Here is a 21,326-nt window from a genome sequence, read left to right as displayed (position 1 = left end):
CACTGCATCGGGCCCCGCCTGACATCGAACTTAGTCCAGAATAACTTGGGCCCCACCCATTGCATCGGGCCCCACCCAGCATTGGATTGAAGTCCGGAATAAACTAAATCATGAGATAAACTCAAACAAATAACATACTCACATAAACTGCATCGGGCTTGCTCGGCATCGAACCAGAGTCTGGAACGCATAACACATAACATACACATGCATGAATCACAAAGACAATAATCATACTAACTACTTCTCGGGACCACCCCGGCATCAGACCAAAGTCCGGAATAAACTGAACACATAAATTGCACATATAAATTGCATCGGGCTAACCCTAGCATACTATGACTACATAAATGGGCCGGACTTGGTGACTTATACCCGTTCCTACTGAAGGAAAACTCACGTCACAAGCTGACTATAGAATCCAACAAATAACCCCTCGCCGCTAGCCGGTAGATCCTCGAACTGGTGATCACTCAACTCCCCGAGCTATCAATTACCAAAATGACACTTCGACCAAAATACCCTTCAAAAGTCAAACCAAAACAACCCTGGTCAAAGTCAAAGTCAACGTTCAAAGTCAACGCTCCAAGTTAACCCAACTTGCCGAGTACAATAAGTCAAAATCCTGAGATCACGATCCAATTCGACGAGTCAACCCCTGACTCGCCGAGTTCACTGGCTACTCAAGGTCACGATTTATCGAGTCAACTCATCAAGTCAGCCCTCAGACTCACCGACTCCCAGCATAACCAAAAATGGGACAATACACTTAGACTCGTCGAGTCCCTCCTTGGACTCGCTGAGTCCCCCAGTCTGATTGACCATCTTAACAGATTAAGGCCTCACACTTTAGATCCAAACCCCAAACTTCGACTTCATGCTGAAGATGACCTCATGAGGGTAAAGTTGTTGGGTTTTGAGCAATCTAACACTTCCTAAGTGTGCATGCAACTCTGATAAACCTTGGATCTATGTTTTCTTTTAAAATACATGCAAATAATAATTTCCAAGGTTTGTTCCTAACTAGCATAGCATAAGGATTATGAATCATAAAACTACTAGTAGAAATACATACCTTTTGATGATGGTTGATTGTTTGGAGTTTGAGAGCCAAGCACCAATAGTGTGAATGCCTAAAATGGAATCACAAATCACCATAAACGTTTGGAAAACTTTGAGAGAGTAGTATGCTTTCTTGTGGAATCGGCCACCACCAAGTCTCACACAACTAGAGTCTACCATTAGAGCCATATTTCTTGCATCATATGCTTCTTTATATAGTGTGCATGGTTAGGGTGAAACCCTAATAACCCATGTCTTTTCCTTTCCAAGGATCCATGGGTTAAAAGCTCCATGGATCATCCATGGACTTCCAAATTAGCTTAGCCCATTAACAAATGAGTATTAGCCCACACTATATAAAATATAATAGCCCATAATTTAATCAGTCTTCTTTTTAATCTCTAAATTAATTCATAATTAATTTAAGACTAAAACTAATTAAATAACATGACTTCATATTAATATATTATAACTTATAATATATTAATAAATCGTAAGTATACAATTCTCATAAAATTATCCATAAATCTTTTGGATGAAATGCAACCCAAATGGACCATGCCGGGTCGGGTCAAGTATGTACCAAATAAGTTATGGACTTAGACACCTTATCCAACAGACTCCCACTTGGATAAGTCTAATAACTATATTTGCGTATGTTACTTCAGGAACCAACCAGCAATCGTAGCTCTCGAAAACTCTGTTGAACTATGAAGCGCCATTTTAGATAAGTGATCATATAATCCTCTGTTCTCATGATATCAGTCGGACAAATACATGGAACAACGTTGTACTTATTGTCCAGCAGTTTGTTTCCCGATTTTCGATTTGTTTGACAAAGAACTTAATCGAACACATCAGTTTAGTTCTGACCGGCCGGTACATAGGTCACAACAAAATCATCGAGGGGCCCAGATATCGCTTCTATTTCTAGAAGGAACAAATAAACTTCGACTCATATGCTTGTTCTACTACTTGTTGAATTGTACACAAAGGCACGTTTTATAACATCAAGTTACTGATGCGTTTACGTGCAATCAATGCACAACCAACTCATAGGTAACAACTCATATCTCTAGGTTTGAAGATTTATATGATATTACCATCTCACGATCACTCGAGATAAATTCCATGAAGTGATACAAGTGAGCATGGGTTTATTCCAATACTCATAACTTATGAGCACTCATAAATGTTGTAGCAACCATTGGTATGACTAAACCCATTTAGCCATCTACAAACTCGATTCATGACAGTCTTGATTCATATCTTCTTCCAACATATGAACGACTGTGGAGTGTTTAAATAACTTAGTCATTCGGAAAGAATAACCTAGCTATTTTGGAAGTCAAAACATGCAAAGTGAAACACAATAATAATCGAATCCAATATGGTCTTAGAACCCTTTTGAATATAAATAGAACCACCTTTTATTTATCACCATATTGATTACACATTATTCATTGTATAATGTTTCAAACAATCAACTTAAGACTTGAATTAAAACAACAATCGTCCCATGCTCCTAGCATGTACACTTTGTTTTTCTAAACAATAGTTATGCCATACTCCAAGTATGCACACTATGTTTGTCTATAATCCTTACATTGTGATGTAGATCAATTGAACATGATTCCAATGATACTCATTTCACAATTCCAAATCCTTATTGTAAATGTGAGAATCCCCGATTCCTATCATTTACCAAAAAAAAAAAAAAACTATTACATTTTAAACTTTTATGCAATGTTCCTCTTGTAATGATTATTCACAAAGTCACCAAAACCTTGTAACCAGTCATTACAGAGTATTCCAAAGAAGGTCAACTTCTATGGAACGGAAGTCTCATATTCAAAGTACATTGCTTTGAACATCCTTCTTGCATTAAGGTTTTCTAATCTTACATAGATTGAATAACTTCCACCTATGGAGACATTTCCATAGTCCCATTTTGACTATCACTTCTGAACAAGAGTTACTTCTTTTCAGAACATGTCAATACGTTCTTTTCCGATAACTTACATCATACTTCCAACTTTCCCTGAGCAACCAATCTTTGGCGAACCTCAGATTGTCCTCGACAATTCCTTAATCACTTTAGTCATATCCAGCTCTAGACTTTTCCCTTCTCAATGCCTTAAGCATTTGGAAAATTTAGAAAAGATGAATATTATAGCACATGCAATCGATCCTATATCCGAAGCATATGGTACACGATTAATGATGTTTGACATAAGGACATGATACTAGACCAGTCTTTTGCTACAATATTTTTATTTGCCATGTTTTCAAAATTTAACTATGAAGAAGGATGCCGTAATTGAGTTTTGAGAACGCAATATATATAGAATTTGCTTAAGTCGAACCATTCAGACATAAAATTCTTATATATGTCCTTGACTAAAGATTATTAAAATCTCAATCTAAGCTTCTAGAATTGAAATGAAGTATAATTTCCTCTCCCTTAATTATAGCAAAACAATTTTTCAACCACTACAACTTCACGAATTGAAACTTTTGTTTTTCTATAATTAACATTGCTGACATGCAACACTAAATGTAATAATCATGCTCCCACTAACATGATGATTATCAGCATAACATTTATGCTCCCACTAGCTTTGACATGTATTCAAAAATCGGTTGGACTTCTAAAATTTAGATTCATACACCTTTCCGTAGATAGCTCACTTGTGTGTCTAAGCAATTTCAAGAACTATGAAAAGGGATGCCGTAATCATAGTGTCAATTTCTTAGACCTTTGCCATTTCTCACAAGTCCATGTTAGTGTGTCGGTTAACCGCACACGCTCCACTGATGACTTTTGAAAATGCAAATAACACAATTGATATCTATGTAAAATCTACTTAGTGAAAGCGTTTCCTCACCACCATTTTCATGAATCGGAGAGAAACCTTATGACACTTAGATTTTATGGTGTATGAGTTCCTATCCATGTTAATTTGTCAAAACCATAATCACAAGACAAGGTTAGTGACAAATTCAAACTCATATGGATTGAACTTGTTCAATCTTAATTTCTTGTCACCTTGGTAGCACAAGGCCCACCAATGCTTCCAAGTTGAACTCTGATAACTCACATGCAAATTCAACTTATTTGAAGTAGGTACATAAATAAGAATTATGTCAACACGATAGGTTGCAAACCTTAAGTCGTGTGCTAGTGATAAATTACAGGTTTTACTCTTGATTAAATCTTGAAAGTCTTTCAGGATCTTTAAGGCTCCCACTGTCCCCTTGACATATAAGTTTCCCCAGTCAAGAACCATTCCTTGATAAAACAAATATTCAAGGGATAGTGCAGATTCTTATCAAGACTAACACTTCAAACAATTGGTCTTAGTTGGTCTTTGTCTCATCCAAGACATCACAACTTACCAATCTCAAATGTACAAGGGTAGAAACATTTTACACTACATTTGATAAGTGTTTTAAACCTTACATTATGTCACTCAATGTTACAATCTTGGAGTATGACTCTAAGAATTGTTTTGGAACGAAGTATGACTCATCTTCTTGATTTTAACCAATGCAACAATTCATGACCTCTCTTCTTAGCCATAAAAATGCACTAAGACGTCCTTAGAGTATGAATTTGTGATATAGTTTCATAATCATTAAGATGATCACGAAATATGATACTAAAGTACTCTCCCATCCTTTCATAATTGAGAAACTTTTATCTTTCTGCCTAAGTTGATTCTTCTCATTTGTTTTTTCATACATTGTATCCTTTCCAATGTTACAGAATTATACTTAACCTTATAAGTATAATCATATTTACTAATCTTTAGTAAATCATGACAACTCAATCTTTGTGGTGGACCTTGACCAGCGCACACCCAGTGTACCTAATTCCTTAGTCCTTCAATTGACTCACATATACATGTGATCAAAGAATTAGTCTTAATTTTCAAAGATGAAAAATTCTCATTCATCATATAATACAACATGTATGATTCCAAGTTTCTGTCCAATTGAAACTTGGGTGATGAAAAACTTTTCTTCATTTGGTAAATTCAGACACTACCACAAATGAAAGAATCAAATCCACTTTCCAATATTGCTATTACTGGAAACATATAAGCAACAATTTTCCACAGATGCCATTGTAAGGATATTTTTAAAATAAATAAAATGAAAACCCTTTTTTCTTTTATTTTAAAACCTTACGGAAAAATTTATCCATACAATCCACATGAAAACCTTGTTGTTATCTATTCATAAGCAATATATTATAATTCTTAAGCAACAGCTCAAAATTCTGATTACCGAACCATGCGATTGAAACCCACCTTTGCAATCAGAATCAACATTTACTTACTTTAAGCTTCCTATCTTTTCTTTGATTCTTAAAGAACATCAACATGTGACCCATTCACATTATGTAATATGAATCTCCAAATAGAAACTTAATAGAGTTAGCCAGTGGACTTTAACTGAAGTAGAGTCAAACTTTTTGACTTGATCAACCTTATGACCTTTCAGGTGAATAGGGCAGCTTCGCAATCAGTGTCCCTTCCTTTGGCAATAAAACATATAGACCCTTTCGTAATGGCACATGAGACTATCTCAAACTTAGCCTTTCTCTTTACCATTTGGTCAACCGAGTTGACTATGGCCGATCCCTTTTCCATTGGGAAGAGAAATGCTTTTCTAGATATCCAATGCTACTATTTCCAATGTCCATTTAAGGTTTGGGAAGTTGATCTTCTAATAAAATTTTCTTTACTAGTGTTTTGAATCATTGCTAAATCTGCAGCACTGAGCAAATAGATAAGAGCATTAAGGCTCGTGTCATAGTCTGTCTCATAGTAGTCCAAAAGAGACTCACTATGTTACTAAGAAAGTGATTGAACATCCAACTTTCACAAGACTTTGACACCCAACTCTCTCGGCTTGTCAATATATGACTTTATCTCCAAGATGTGAGCACACATAGACTATGCTTGCCAATAGGGATTGAGTGACTTTAAACTTTTCAAGAACTTGTGGGTGAGGGAGAATAATTGGAGGAGGTGGAGCAAGTGAAGCATAATGTTGAGGGACCCCATCTTCAATACATTTGGGAAGATCATAGTTGTCTGAACCAGACATCTATAATGGGAGAAAATCAAGTTAGTTGATTCAAAATCCTTAATATAACACCCAATATGAAATATTAAGGCTAGGACTCAACACAATATTTTATAATTTGGAAGAGGGATGCCGTAATCCATGCTATAAAATATTTGAAGGTAGGCGAATGACGTTTCACCAATTTCCACCTTGAAAAACGAAATAATTTATTAGGTTTTAATTGGATTTGAAATTCCTAGATATTTTGAGATTCATTGAACTTTTCAATGGCATGTTTCAATCTCGAGTGTGCCCTCTCAAATTTTGTGACTGGGATGCCGAGGATCACAAAACAAGGTGTGAATAACCATACCAATTCACTTGGTACCCTTAATATTATCACCTAATCAATGTGCCGGTTCACCACACACGCTCCATTGATCTATGACAAACATTAAGTCACCCTTCGTGATCCTTACTAGTCCAAGTTAGTGTGTCGGTTAACCACACACGCTCCACCAACGACTTGGTAAGGTACAAAGTGTGAATTCCATGGGCTAGCACCAAATTCACATTTTTCCTAAAGTAACTAAGATTGGAAATTAAATAAAACATTTACTTACTTTATAATATTCATCATACTTTTAATGAGAATTTAAAGTCATTGTCCTACCCGTTCGGCTAACGACCCTCCACCGATCAAGCAAGCGGTGGGTGAGAGTGGACACCCATTAAGTTGCCATTTTATAGGCAACAACCTTATACCCACCTTATAGACCGGCTTCGTGAATGAGCCCTACTAACGGTAAAACGACTTGCTCTTATACATATATATAATAATTAACCATTAATCTTATAATAGCATAAGGGTAGAATTTTAACTTTTAAAACTTCTAGGGCATGGAATTAAATTTTGTGTGAGACTTTACAAATTCCAAAACTTGAGGGCAAGTTTTGAACAATTCATAAACTTTTGGATATTCATAACTTATGAGTTTTAATTAAGTGTTTAATACTTTTAGTGAAGAATCTCTTGGAAATCCATAACTTGAGGACAAGTTATGAAGTCCATGAAAGCATTTATTAGAAAAACTCTTCAAAAGTGTAACTTATGAATTCTTAAAAAACCATTTAAAAGAAAAAACTTTTGGAATTCCATAACTTGAGGACAAATTATGAATTCCATTAAAACACATTAAGATGAAGAATTAACTAACAAACAATTAGCAAATAATTCCTATGATCTAATATGAACATGAACATCCACATCAACAATTTCAAGAATCATATGAACACATATAAACTTGAAATTCTGATTATAATTTTGAAATTAGTCCACCATCATCATTACCACATCAAAAACAGGTTTTATAAGATCAAAATAGTTTAAGGTAATGATTCTAGACCAATTCCAACACCAAAATTCGAAAATCTGCAATCAGGCCTGCCAACTCGTCGAGTGCATGAACTGACTCGGCGAGTTGGTTGAATATACACATGGACTCGGCGAGTACCATGAATGGACTCGGCGAGTCTGCTGTGCAGGATGCAGTTTTTCGACATTTTTCAGCAATTTGCATCAAGTATTCAAGAAAACAAACCTGGCTCTGATACCACTGTTGGGTTTTGAGCAATCTAACACTTCCTAAGTGTGCATGCAACCCTAATAAACCTTGGATCTATGTTTTCTTCTAAAATACATGCAAATAATAATTTCCAAGGTTTGTTCCTAACTAGCATAGCATAAGGATTATGAATCATAAAACTACTAGTAGAAATACATACCTTTTGATGATGGTTGATTGTTTGGAGTTTGAGAGCCAAGCACCAATAGTGTGAATGCCTCAAATGGAATCACAAATCACCACAGACGTTTGGAAAACTTTGAGAGAGTAGTATACTTTCTTGTGGAATTGGCCACTACCAAGTCTCACACAACTAGAGTCTACCCTTAGAGCCATATTTCTTGCATCATATGATTCTTTATATAGTGTGCATGGTTAGGGTGAAACCCTAATAACCCATGTCTTTTCCTTTCCAAGGATCCATGGGTTAAAAGCTCCATGGATCATCCATGGACTTCCATATTAGCTTAGCCCATTAACAAATGAGTATTAGCCCACACTTTATAAAATATAATAGCCAATAATTTAATCAGTCTTCTTTTTAATCTCTAAATTAATTCATAATTAATTTAAGACTAAAACTAATTAATTAACATGACTTCATATTAATATATTATAACTTATAATATATTAATAAATCGTAAGTATACAATTCTCATAAAATTGTCCATAAATCGTTTGGATGAAATGCAACCCAAATGAACCATGCCGGGTCGGGTCAAGTATGTACCAAATAAGTTATGGACTTAGACACCTTATCCAACAAAAGTTTCCAACTTTACCCACTCCTAATCCTTCTTAATGGGTTTAGCCAAACCCTAGCTCCTTAAGACATAACTCTAGGTCCCAAAAACTCTTATTACTCCAATCCAAGGAATAACAACATAGATATAGGCCTTATACACCAGAAGGACACATAAAGTCTCTGCCTTTTCTTCCCAGCATGGCCTTTTAAGGCTTAAAAGGCCATAACAACTCCTTAAAGCTTGCATGAGGGTTCCAATAGTATAAAGCTTGCCCTTTATGCCTTAACCACTCCTAGGGACTCCAAATCTGAAAGGATCCTTGCTTGGGACATCCTTGTCCAATAGATCAGGCTCCATGGACTAAAACTCCCATAAAGTGGACTTAAAGAGATCTATAAAGCTATAAGTCAAGATGAAGACTTGATTACCATAAAATGATGGAAATGAGATGGTGTTGTTGGATCTACAAGTTCCTCCTTGAACCTTTAATCTCCATCTCCTTCTTCTAGCCTCTAAGAATACCAAAACACTCAAGAATGGCTCACACACTCACCAATTGATCTAGAGTTTCGAGGGTTAAGTTCTGGACAATATGGGATGGGAATGGAACCAAGAGGAGGAGCATAAGATGCTTAAATTGGGTGCCAAGTCCTGAATTTAGGGTTTCCCAAACCCTGACCAACTCTTCGAGTCGGTCCTCTGGCTCGTCGAGTAGGTCACTTAACCCGTGACCCGGAATGCGTTCCTACTCGTCGAGTCACCCCACCTACTCGACAAGTCACCTTCTGATTTTGAGATTTTCCTTTTCTTTTCTAGGTCTTCTAAATTTGGGGTATTACAAGATGGATAAAAGAAAAAATATATCTACAAGCAATATGCCATTCTTGACACATTCTATGAATTCTAGACATGATCTATGTATTCTAGATTATGCAAAATCAAATAAAACTTAAATGCACGTACTTAAATCAGTAGAGATAACCTGGTTTGATGAATCTATGATATCAAATGAGAAAAAACTTTGACCTTTTAGTTGTCAAATATTCGGGTTGAGCACAGTCTAGAATGATATATCTGGTATGTGGATGTGTGGGCCTGTATTTATATTATTGGGTTATATATCGGGTTTGACCCATTTGTACCTCCTCTGGAATTCCCATTCCAGAGGAAATGGTTAGTTTTCAAAAAAGACAAATTGACTATTATACATAAAACTCCTTCCACTTTTGGTTAGATTAGTTAATTTACAATCCTTTTAGTATGAATACAAATTGTACCAAAAAAACTCATTAAACAAACTTTCAATACTAATAACACTAACAACGTACTATGTTCAATTAATTTGAAATGTCTCATTTTCGTTTAATTAATTAGAAAAAAAGAGTTTAATAAATAATATTAATAATTATATAACTAGAGATAAACTTTTAAGTTTTCACAAATGATTTAGTTAACCAAAGGCATTATATAGATTTAAAAAGATGAATTAGTAATTAAAAATAAAGTATTTTAAGGAAATTAAATTAAATAGAAGGACTATATTAATAATAATAATAATAATAATAATAATAATAATAATAATAATATTATTATTATTATTATTATTATTATTATTATTATTATTATTATTATTATTACTTGATTTTATAAATTAAATAAAGAAGAACATTTTAAATAGACGTAGCGGGTAAACGAGCAACAAGTTGTGGCGCAACCCCTTTTTGGATGTCAAAACTAATTCTTTTAAAAACATCTATAGATCTTTGGGTCATAACATTACTATTTATGACCTGTTGGACTCTATTGAGTAGCTCCATAGCTTCTGGCGCAAGGAAACCGAAATTATCAAATGAAAAAGGTATAAACTTGTGTTGATTTTTCATTCACGCTTTCTCAAGTTTTGCCACTTTGCCTGATGCAGCTTTTAAAGCAGCTTGGCATTTAGTGAAAACCCCACTCCCCAAGCCAACAAAATGAGAAAACCCTGTTAGATCCACGCATGCATACTTCCCTCTAGTCCATTCAAATACTAAAACATCAACTAGTCTAAGTGTTGATCTTCTTTCCAATGGGTCAGTTAGAGAGTTCACAGGTGCCTCTTCCTTGTCAAAAACCCCATCGTGCCTAAATATGTAAAAAAAAAAAAAGCATCCCTAACCAGATCGTGTCGGTACTTGAAACTTGGGAGCTCTTTACAATGAACTACATGCTCCCCAAACGAGTCCAAGCATGCCTTGCGAAAAACAGGGCAAGTCTCATCAGTCGGAAATAAGTGGATCATAAGTGATACTTGAGGATAACACAATACACCACTGGCGACATATGCTAGCCAATCCCGTCAATAGGAATATCCATAAGAAAAGCATGAGCATGTGGGACCCTTAGACACTCAAAAAAATTTTTTTGTCTAATCGTCATGTCGAAGTGAACATCCATGTCTTGGACAATTTTACTAAAAATGCCACTCGCCAATGAATGTTGGGCTTTTGGAGGGGTGGTGTCCATATTAGTGAAATCTATGAAGTCAAAGCCCGGAATCGTATCACAAAAATAGGCCAAAGCATAAACAAAATCTGAATCCATACTGCATATGTCGCTATCTCATAAGATGTGGCCTTGTAACACCCACGATTGAGCTCATAAAGCCACAAAAGCATAGGAGGAAGCCTTTATTGCTGAGTACAACCCCAAACTACCAAACCTAATTGGTAGAAAAAATCAAGTTTAGGGTTACAAGACCATAAAGAATATTTGTGCCAACCTGTGAATTTTGTAGAAGGAAATCGATTTTAGGGTTAAATATGTCAAAGGACAAAACCTCAAAGACAATTTATGCCAACCTGCAAAATTTGGGCATCTTGTCTCCCATAACACAAAACAACGTGTTTGGGAGAGCATTCCTTATATTCTCTTGCTGCCAATCGATGTTGTCCTACTCTCCATAAATAAAACCCTTATAATAAAACCAAATGCCCTATGAACATTACTAACATTAGATATTACTTTTGCACAACTGTAGGTAATTGAAAGTTTTCATTGATTGCTTATTCTTTCTTTTTCCCTTTTTTTCTAGGAATAGTGGATCTTGGTGACCCTCGACGTATCCGAGGTGGACTCGGAAAACACTGTGCCACCACTCGGGAAGCAATGCTTGGTGACGATATTCAGCATATTTCTACCGATTTGAATGTTTCCTCTTCACCCAATCATCTAATGGGATGAATTTAAAAAAACTATTATCTATAAATACAACCCTACATTCATTTACATACCACTTCAAAACCTTCTTCTCCAATCTCTCTAAAAATGTCATCTTCATCTTCTTCATTATCGTTTTTTATACGCTATTAGAAACGACCATGAGGTTATTCAAGAGGCTGAATAGACGATAGAAGAATTACTTCAATAAAATGTTGAAAATGCTCGCCGGAGAAAAATAGGTACATACAAAGAAGTCATGAAGATGTTCACCAACTCCTCATGCAATATTATTTTGACGAACACATGAATTTTCAAGGATATTATTTTCATTGGTAGTTCCATATGCACAGGCATTTGTTTCAGCGTATCTAATCAACGGCGTTAGGGAAGCATGTCTATATTTCCAAAAACATACATATGATAGACGTACAGTTGGCTTTACTCCCTTACAAATATACACCGTCATACTTCATCAACCAGTATATGTCGCCCCCCCCCCCCCCTCCCCGATACACTAGATGAGAATCTTAGGATGTTCGGACGTACTGCATGACAAAGCGTTCATAAAATTTGTAAGTATGTAATGAAATTATATGGTCCGTGATATTTGCACAAACCTACTTGTAGTGACATCCAACAATTATATGTTGATCATTCAAATGGGCATGGCTTACCTGGAATGTTAGGAAGCCTAGATTGCCTCTACTTGGAATGAGGCAATTGCTTGAATGCATATCAAGGCCAATACACCCGAGGTGATCATGGTTATCGAACAATCATACATGAAGTGGTGGCCTCACATGATTTTTAGATATTTCATGAATTCTTTGGTTCTACTATTTTATTTAATGACATAATTGTTCTTAACATGTATCTGTTATTCAATGACATGTATAATGATACTACATCAGATTCTACGCTTATTATGCGTGGAATGCCATATATATACATTTATTATATTGCAGATTGGATATATCTAGAGCGTTTTTTTTAAAGTCAATTTCTTGTCAAAAAAATCGAATAAGTTTGATGTTTAAGAGAGCTCAAGAGAAGGAGGGAAAGGATGTTGAAAGAGCGTTTGGCAAACTCAAAACATTGGCATATATTTTGAAATACCCCATAGTTTTTGTTGAAGATAAGAAAATGAGTGAGGTGATGTATACATGTATCATATTGCATAATATGATTCGCGAATATGAATTAAATGTAACATGTGAGTATAATAAAAGCGAGATCGTTCCACTGACAAAACAATTAAGGCTGGAAGCGAAGGGTACTTAGCAAGAATAAGAATAATTCATGATGTTGAGATTCATCAAGATCTTCGTAGAGACTTGGCGGAACATATTTGGATCGTTGACCATATCAATCTTAACATTGAACCATTCAATGTTGTAACATCCGGATTCCCAGGTATATTATTCTAATATTTTTTTATTTTTGGAATTTGTGAAGGAACTCGGCGAGTTGATGCTTAGTCTCGCCAAGTAGGGTCGCGGATTATCATCTGGGTTCGCGACTGGACTCGGCGAGTCCATTAGTGGACTCGACGAGTCCACGCCGTTTAATGAAACCCTAATCCCCTGGGATTGGAGCCTATTTAAGGGCACTCATAGTCCCCCATTGCGGCTACCAGTCCCTTGAGAGAACCCTAAGTGAGCCAAATCGTTTGGGAGGAAGGAGAAGCTATATTTGATCTTTATATCTTTGGTTTAGCAAGAAGAAGGTGATCAAGAGCAAGAGGAGACTGAAGGAGGTGTGATTCTAGTGGTTTCAGAGTCCATAGACTTCAACTTGAGGTATTTATTCGGACCTTCTTCAGTTTTGGTATTGATTCTTAGAGTTAGGGTTTTCTAACCTCTTTTAAGGATGGTTATGTGGAGCAATTGGTCTCTTCTCGAGTTTATGCTTTGGATCTGGACTCAAAGAGGTCCAGAGATCTTAACCCTTGGAGCTTTATGAGTCATCTTGGGAGTCATGAGCTTAGAATGTCATTTTTGGGGCTAAATCACCAAAATGAGACCATCTAGAGGATATATGAGGGTCAAGGTCTGGACTTTACATGATTATTATGCTTGGGAAGGCCAGATCTAAGGATTAAAGGAACAGATCTGACCTCAGGAGGTCAATGGAGTTTGTGCATGGCATGTACTCGCCGAGTTGTTCTTGAGACTCGGCGAGTTGAGTCGGGGTGGCCTCGCAATTCATATCTGGGGACTCGTCGAGTAAAGGAAGGGACTTGCTGCGTTAAACGGGACTAAAGAGTTAGTGGACACATGTGGACTCGCCGAGTTGCCCAAGTTCACTCGACGAGTCGGGTCAAAGTTTGACCGTTGACTTTTAGGGTTTGGTCAACAATGAGGGCCTTTAAGCCAAAGGAGGGGTAAAATGGTCTTTTACCCTTTAGAGGGTGCCTAGAGAGGGTTGAGTCTAGTTCTGAGAGTTATATTTATGAGATTATTACTTTATGTGTTGAGGCGGAGGCTAGATCGTATTTCTACCGAGTCAGTGATTTACCGGCACATCTGAGGTGAGTCTTCTCACTATACTTTATCTTGACTGGTAATTAGAGTTATGTGACAGAGTTATCGTATACTATTATGTGATGTGTTGTACTGCATTATTTCAATGTGGTTTATGTAATATGTATATCAGAGTATATCAGAGTTAGAACCGGAAGGTTCACAGAGTTAGGACCAGAGGGTCCATAGAGTTAGGGCCCACGGGCCCACAGAGTTATGGCCTCGAGTGGCTAGTATGTGTTATGTATGTTATTTTGGGGAACTCACTAAGCTTTATGCTTATAGTGTTATGTGTTATGTGTTTCAGGTACCAGTGATGATCGCGGGAAGGCGCCGACATGATTCGTACACACGCATGGGTTTTTATGTATTTTGATCTTGGGAAATATTTGTGAAACAAAGTATGATACGATGGGGTTTTATCAATAAATGTGTTGTAAAAGTGTGTTTAAAATGTGAAAATTTTGTTTTAAATTTTACAGTGTTACAATTTGGTATCAGAGCCTTGGATTGAGGGATTCGGATGCATCTTCGGGCGTATCTGAACTCAAACTGAGGATTTGAGGAAAAATTTGATAATAAAGAAAATTCTTTTTTTAAAGGAGTAAAAAGAGTTTTGAAACAAACAGAGCAGAGCCGTGTGTACAATCAGCCAGCGCCCGAATGGTGATTTCCCAAAATACCCTTACAATAAGTTGTAAAAGAAATGTTATGCTATGCTATATAATGAATTATATTATGCATGCTAGAGTAAGACTAGGTATTCTTATTAGGACTAGAGTGGCCTTATATATGATGCTTTAGTCTAGGGATTTTGCTATTAGGACTCCTTGAGTGAGTTGAGATAGCAGCAAGGAACTTATGAGAGATTTGCTAGTGAGTGGCACATGATTAGAGAGAATAGCGTACTTGGGATTTGGGGCGTCGGGAGGAGGACTTGGTGTGAATGTTGAGTTGGAGTGGTCGGTAGTATTGGGCTCGTACTATCGAAGGCATCGGGTCAGTGTGCAACCCAAGTAAGAATCCTTAAGGTACCAGAGATCAAGTAGGGTTGGGATATCGAGTGTGTGTACGCTGAGCAAATTACTGATATCTTGTGTTGTATTTCAGAGAGGCATCATGGTAGGGACACATCACAGACTAGGGACCAGTGGAGGGGGTGTGAGCGACGAGGAGCTCCGCCAGATGATTCATGATGAGGTGGCTGCTGCCATTCGCGACGTGATTCCAAAGGTGTTTGGATCTATTAAGACCACCCTGATAGAGACATTCGATAATAGATATGCTGCTCTTTCTGAGGTTGTTGTTGCTGCGGCCACTGCAGCTGTAGCTGCGGATAGACCGCAGGGTGGCGATGCGTTGTTGTTCCGGGAGTTCAGCAACACAAAACGACCGAAGTTTGATGGGACCCAGGACCCGATTGCGGCGATGATGTGGATATCATACATAGAGGGATGTTGCTTTACTTGCTTGTCTCCTGAGCATTTGAGGGTCTGGTTCGCGCTGAACTAGCTTCGCTTGGGAGCGAAGGATTAGTGGAAGTTTGTGACGGCGCATTATTCGCCTGCTGAGCTTGCTGCAGTGACTTGGGAGAGGTTCACTGCTATGTTCTGAGATGAGTACGTTCCCCAGGTGGAAAGGGAGCGTTTGGCCCAGGAGTTTTTGACCCTCAAGCAGGGTACTGATTCTGTTCGGTGATTACGAGGAAGTTCTATGAGCAGGCGATGTTTTGCCCAAAGCACGTGTCCTCTGAGCAGGCACTTATGAGCCACTACTTGAGCATTTTGAGGAGGGATATACAGGAGTTCATAGCAAACTCGACGTATCGGAAATTTGCTGAGCTTCAGGAAACTTCCCGGAAGAAGGAGATAGAGTTGGAGACCCAGACTAGAGGGAGGAGGCCGAGTCTTAGGCGAGGGATCGGCAACCGGCACAGTCTCAGCCAGCAACCAAGCGGGTTAAGCCCTATGATTCACGATATGGGATTCAGAAGGGCCACACTTGTGGTAAGTGCGACAAGAGCCACGAGGGAGTGTGCAGAGCGGGGTCTTGCTACAAATGTGGCAAGGAGGGGCATATGGTCAAGGATTACCCCAAGGGGTTTGCAGTATCCTTTCACTGCAGCCAGACTAGACACCGCAAGGCAGAGTGTTCACAATTACGAGGGACTACCCAGGGAGCACCTGAGGGATCTGCCCCTGCTGCTATTAGAGCTACTGAGAGCTGGCCAGTGAAGGTCGAGGTACCGAAGGCGTGAGGGAGAGCCTTCCAGTTGACTGCGGATGAGGTCTGTGGAGCGCCCGATGTCGTGGCTAGTATGTATTCTTTCATATATTTACTTTTATGTTGATTTATTGTGCTTATATTATGATATGCGTAGGTACTTTTCTTGTGAATTCTGTACCTGCCTTGGTGTTATTTGACTCGGGTGCGAGTCGGTCTTTTTTTATCTTTGGCTTTTAGTCAGCACATCATTATTAGTTCAGAGGTGATGAATCGACCTCTGAGAGTTTCCATAGCTAACAAGAGAGCGATGTATGCCACCGAGGTGATCCGAGGATGTGTACTCTAGATTTTTGTCATCAAGTTCCCGATTGATATAGTTCCTATTGCGATGGGATATGTCTTTGTCATCGTGGGCATGGACTGGTTGAGAAAGTTTAGAGCGGTTATCGACTGCGAGAGATAGCTGGTGACCATACGAGACCTAGTTGGGGAGTTATTACCGTATACAGCGAGGGTACGCATTCTGGTCGGCATTTTGTTCAGCCGCCAGAGCGAGGCAGAGTCTACAGCAGGGTTGTAAGGGATTTGTAGCATATGTGATGGATACAAGGGTTGGTTCAGAGAGACCGAGGCTAGTTGATGAGGTTCCGATAGTGCATGAGTTCACGGACGTATTTCCAGAAGAGTTACCATGTGTGCCTCCTGAGAGGCAGGTTGAGTTAAGCATCGATTTCGTTCCGGGAGCTGCGCCTATCGCCTTGCGCCTCCAGATATGCAGGAGTTATCCTCGCAGCTTCAGGAGCTGCTGGGGAAGGGGTTTGTTCGGCCGAGCAGTTCGCCATGGGGAGCACCTATCCTTTTTGTTAAGAAGAAGGATGGCTCACACCGAATGTGCATTGATTACAGGGAATTGAACAAGCTGACGGTCAAGAACAAATACACGTTGCCGTGGATCGACGATTTGTTCGATCATTTACAGGGAGCATCTTGGTTCACCAAGATCGATTTGAGGTTGGGATATCATCAGGTGAGGGTGCGAGATGAGGACATCCAGAAGACAACGTTCAGGACTCGTTACAGGCATTACAAGTTCGTGGTGATGCCTTTCGGGCTCACCAATGCGCCGACGCTGTTCATGGACCTCATGAACAGAGTGTGTAGGCTGATGTTGGATCGCTCGGTGATCGTGTTCATTGACGACATATTGGTGTATTCGAGATCCAAAGAACAGCATGAGGAACATCTGAGAGAGATCCTCAGAGTTTTGAGATCAGAGAGGCTTTACACCAAATTCTCCAAGTGTGATTTTTGGTTACGAGAGGTCCAGTTCCTAGGGCATCTTGTTAACCAGAAAGGGATATTGGTCGATCCGGCCAAGATTGAGGCGGTGATGAGTTAGGAGGTGCCGAAGTCACCTACAGGATCAAGAGTTTCCTAGGATTGGCAGGCTATTATCGGAGATTTATCAAGGATTTCTCCAAGATCGTCGTGCCACTCACCAAGTTGACCCGGAAGGGCGTTGCTTTCTCATGATGCCCAGATAAGCAGTCCTCCTTTGAGACACTTCATCAGAGGTTATGCGAAGCCCCGGTGTTATCCCTTCCGGAGGGAATGGAGGACTTTGTGGTATATTATGATGTGTCGATATCAGGATTGGGAGTGGTGCTTATGCATAGGGGGCACATGATAGTATATGCATCGAGGTAGCTGAAGCCTCATAAGGCAAGGTATCCCACCCACGATTTAGAGTTGGGGGCAGTGGTGTTCGCCCTCAAGATCTGGCCTCACTATCTGTATGGGGTCCGGTGTGCCATATACACGGATCACAAGAGCCTGAAGTACTTGATGGATTAGCCCAGCCTGAACATGCGGCAGAGGAGATGGTTGGATGTGGTAAAGGATTTTAATTGTGAGAACCTGTACCACCCAGGTAAGGCTAACATGGTAGCCGATGCCCTGAGCCGTAGGATGGAAAGCGTCCCAATGTGAGATGTTTGTATGAGATTGACAGTGATGACTCCGGTGTTGAACACCATTCGAGGGGCCCAGGCTGAGGTTGTGAGACCAGAAAACCAAAAGAGGGAGCAAGTTATCAGGTAGGTATCGGAGTTCATTACCGATAGCCGGGGACTTATGACATTTCATGGTCGGATTTGGGTATCGTTTGTGGGTGGGACACGTACCATTTTGATGGAAGAGGCACATCGATCGAAGTTCTTGATCCACCCCGGGGCCACTAAGATGTATTTGTACCTAAAGAGGGAGTATTGGTGGCCCTGTATGAAGAGGGACGTTGCGTGGTTCATTGAGAGGTGCCTAACCTCTCGTCGGGTTAAGGCCGAACACTAGAGACCGCATGGTAAGTTGTAGCCGTTAGAGGTTCCTGAGTGGAAGTGAGAACAGATTACTATGGACTTTATTACCAAATTGCCAAGGACTGCGAGGGGCGTCGATGCAATTTGGGTGATTGTAGACTGGTTGACGAAGAGCGCTCATATCCTTGCTATCAGTGAGGGCTCTTCCGTAGAGAAATTGGCAGAGATGTACGTGAGGGAGGTTGTATCGCAGCATGGAGTGCCGATCTTGATTGTCTCAGATCGAGATGTGCGTTTCACTTCCAGATTCTGGAAGAAATTTCATGAAGAGTTGGGTACGAGGCTGCATTTTAGTACCACATGCCACCCACAGATTGACAGGAAGAGTGAGCGGACGATCCAGACGTTCGAGGACATGCTCTGAGCGTGTGTGTTGGATTTCAGCGGGAGTTGGGACACATATTTTCCTTTGGCAGAGTTTTCCTACAACAACAGTCATCATTCGAGCATTAGTATGCCACCCTTTGAGCTATTGTATGGGAGGAGGTGTCGGACCCCCATTTACTGGGGAGAGGTAGGGCAACGTGTGATGGGTAGTACGGAGATTGTGCTTCAGACGACTAAGCAGATACAGCAGGTCAGACAGAGGTTGTTGACTGCTTAGATTCGTCAAAAGAGTTATGCGGACAGGCGTCGGTCCGACCTTTAGTTTCAGGTCGGTGACTTCGTGCTCCTGAAGGTCTCTCCTTGGAAAGGAGTGATCCGATTCAGGAAGAGAGGCAAGTTAGGGCCTCGATATATTGGACCTTTCAGGGTGATCGCGAGGGTAGGCAGGGTAGCCTACCGTTTGGAGCTACTCGCGGAGTTGGATCAGATTCACGACACTTTTCACGTGTCGTAGTTGAGAAAGTGTATAGCCGACGAGTCATAAGTGGTACCATTAGAGGATATTCAGGTCGATGTGGGCCTGAACTATGTTGAGAGACCGGTGGCAATTAGAGATCGGAAGGTCAACGTTCTGAGGAACAAGGAAGTGCCTCTGGTGCAGGTGCAGTGGCAGCATAGGAAAGGGTCAGAGCTGACTTCGGAGCCGGAGCGCGAGATGCGTGAGCAACATCCAGAGTTGTTTGCAGAATGAGACTTCAGGGGCGAAGTCTGATTCTAGTGGGGGAGAATTGTAACATCCGGATTCCCAGGTATATTACTCTAATATTTTTTTATTTTTGGAATTCGTGAAGGAACTCGGCGATTTGATGCTTAGACTCACCGAGTAGCGTTACGGATTATCATCTGGGTTTGCGACTAGACTCGGAGAGTCCATGCTGTTTAATGAAACCGTAATCGCCCGGGGTTGGAGCCTATTTAAGGGCACTCATAGTCCCCCATTGCGGCTACCAGTCCCTTGAGAGAACCCTAAGTGAGCCAAATCATTTGGGAGGAAGGAGAAGCTATATTTGATCTTTCTATCTTTGGTTTAGCTAGAAGAAGGTGATCAAGAGCAAGAGGAGACTGAAGGAGCTGTGATTCTAGTGGTTTCAGAGTCCATAGACTTCAACTTGAGGTATTTATTCGGACCTTCATCAGTTTTGGTATTGATTCTTAGAGTTAGGGTTTTCTAACCTCTTTTGAGGATGGTTATGTGGAGCAATTGGTCCCTTCTCGAGTTTATGCCTTGGAACTGAACTCAAAGAGGTCCAAAGACCTTAACCCCTAGAGATTTATGAGTCGTCTTGGGAGTCACGAGCTTAGGATGTCATTTTCTGGGGCTAAATCACCAAATGAGACCATCTAGAGGATATATGAGTGTCAAGGTCTGGACTTTACGTGATTATTATGCTTGGGAAGGCCAGATCTAAGTATTCGAGGAACAGAAATTACCTTAGGAGGTCAATGGAGTTTATGAATCGCATGTACTCACTGAGTTATTCTTGAGACTCGACGAGTTGAGTCGGGGTGGCTTTGCGATTCATACCTGGGGACTCGTCGAGTAAAGGGAGGGACTCGACGCATTAAATGGGACTAAAGAGTTAGTTGTCACAACTAGAAACTTTTGGTGCCTTGTAACTACAACACTTATGTCAATTATGAGTCAAAAACATGAAAACATGTATGATGCTTACTCTATGACAACAAAATTTCAATCAAGCACTGCAAATAGTCAACAAACAATTAGAAACCTTAAAAATCCTTGTTTAAGTCGATTATGGATTAGGATTTCCTTATTGGGCCCAATGGACCAATAAGCTTCCAATTGCACTATCCTGGGCTTAGAACTCCTGAATGGGCTCTAATTGGACCCACTTCCATTTATTTCAATATTTTGTGCCATATTGGGCCTAGAATGAAATTAATTATTTAAACAAACCACATTGGGCCATAATTAACCTAATTTAGCCCTAATAGGTCATAAAAATCACATTTATATTTATTTGGACCAAACATCACTTAACATAACCATGAAATAGGCTTAAGCATACAAGGCCCAATCCTTTTCTTTTTCCCTCTCCAAATCTCAGCCCAAGCCCAATCCAGGAAGGAAGAGTTGACTTG

The sequence above is a fragment of the Lactuca saligna genome, chromosome 3 (genome assembly GCF_052625555.1).
Source record: "Lactuca saligna cultivar CGN05327 chromosome 3, ASM5262555v1, whole genome shotgun sequence".
Lineage (NCBI taxonomy): Eukaryota > Viridiplantae > Streptophyta > Magnoliopsida > Asterales > Asteraceae > Lactuca > Lactuca saligna.
This window is presented reverse-complemented; position numbering follows the sequence as displayed.